Source organism: Cupressus sempervirens, chromosome 4, assembly GCF_028749045.1.
Source record: "Cupressus sempervirens isolate cs-2001-9-10 chromosome 4, ASM2874904v1, whole genome shotgun sequence".
NCBI classification, from domain to species: domain Eukaryota; kingdom Viridiplantae; phylum Streptophyta; class Pinopsida; order Cupressales; family Cupressaceae; genus Cupressus; species Cupressus sempervirens.
In genome coordinates this window covers 110,583,819-110,585,739 of record NC_143121.1, presented here as the reverse complement: position 1 = coordinate 110,585,739, position 1,921 = coordinate 110,583,819, and positions in this window count along the sequence as shown.

The window sequence follows — 1,921 nt, the reverse complement described above, 5'->3', positions numbered from 1 at the left end:
ATGCCATTTTGGTATAATTGATTTCCAACTTTTAGTTAGGAAACCAAACTGATTGAGGATTTGATTTACTAGTTCCAGAGAGAGATTAGGGAGATTATTTTCACTATTACAAGATATTCTCCAAGTGGACACATGTCAAATGCACAATAGATCTAAGAATTCACTCCCCTCTATATCATTCTCTTTCTCATTCTTTTTAGGGGTTCCATTTTTGGAGAGAAAAGGATTCATTGCTGTGATACCATTTGGGGTTCCAATTTTCTAAGAAAATCTTTTCACTGCTATGATACCATTTCATTTAGAAATTTCTCTTATGAGAAACACTAAGTTTTATACAGATAATTCTCATTTGCTAGGTGATTTGTGAGTTATTTCTATACATCTTTCATGTATTTTTTTTCAAGGAAAATGAATAAAACACAAGAAAGGGGTTTACATTCATTTTGGATCTTTTCTCATGTTCATGGTTTTGTAATTTCTTCTAATATGTGAACCAAGAGCATAAATTAGGTTACATTTTGTTCAAAAGTTCATATGGTTGAAGTATTTTCCTTATGGAACAAAGCACCCTATAATTGTTTGATATTTGTCACAGGATTTGCAAATTTCATGATGGGATAGGTCAAGTATGAGATTCATTGTGATGCAAATGTCTATTCACAAGGTGAAAGATAGATAAGGGATCTTAATTTAGGAGTTATGTTAAAGATTTTGAAAATATGTATGGTTGTAATTCATGTAATTTCCCAATAGGTAAGGCACTAATCAGCTATAGGATCATTCAATTTTGTTGCTCATACCTAGGTCTATCTATTATCAACATATTAAATTATTTTCCCTTTTACATTAAAATTTATTCAAAGCCTAATCCTCACTCAGCTTATGAATTGCATTGTCTTGCATTTAGCCAATGTAGATCTATGTTATTGCATGAGTAAATAGGAGAAATAATAATTTTATCTATTGTTTATAGATACAAGAATGTGTTTTGCATTGGTACCATATAGATTGAATCTGAGGTCCACCCACCTAGGTTTTGCAGAGCCTAAAGTAGAAGTAGGGTCTAAACTTGTAGTTGTCTTGGTGTCTAAAATGATATGTTAAGGATGGGAGTTAGTTTCCCCTAGATGTGTCTTGTTCTCATCGAGGTAATTTGAAACTTGTGTCATTTCAAAGCACCAACAAGTATCACAGCTTGAATTGATTAGTCTTGTGGTTGATGTTGCATCCTACTTAATCAATAGGATAAAATACACTAGGTGAAATCATGGTGACTAATGTTGAACTAGCCAAGAAGATTGAGGAGAAATAAGAACATAAAAAATTGCTAAGGGAGAGATTCACCCAAACGGAGCAACTCTTAGGTGAAGTCCAAGACAAAGTTGATGGGGTCAAGGAGAAGATTGACCTAAAGGAAGAAAAAGAAGAAAAGAAGAAGGAATTAGAGTTAGAGGAGGAAGCACCAAAATATTAGACAAAAAGATTTTTATGTCCAAGCATATAACAAGGAATTTCAAAAATTATGTTTGAGGTCTAGGGTAGTTGAAGATCAAAGCATCAAGATTGTGAGATACTTGAATGGCCTCAAACGGTGTATTCATGGAGAGATGAGCCTAGTAAATTTCAAAACCATTAGGAAATTTTACCAAATGGCCTTGAAGATATAAGAGAAAATAAAGAGGAAGTAGGAAACCTCTAAAGGTAATGCTACAAGAAAGGATAGTAGAATTCAAAGAGGTGGCTATGGTGGAAAAAGTTTAGATTTAAGGGCTCAAGTTGAGGTAAAATTCACTGAACAACAAGAAGGAAGCTCAAGAAGAGGTGGTAGAGTATGAAACTCAAATTCTAGAAGAAGGAGTGGTGGACAAGGAGGAAAAGGAAACTACTTTTACAATATGAAGTGCTAGCATCATAATCAAAT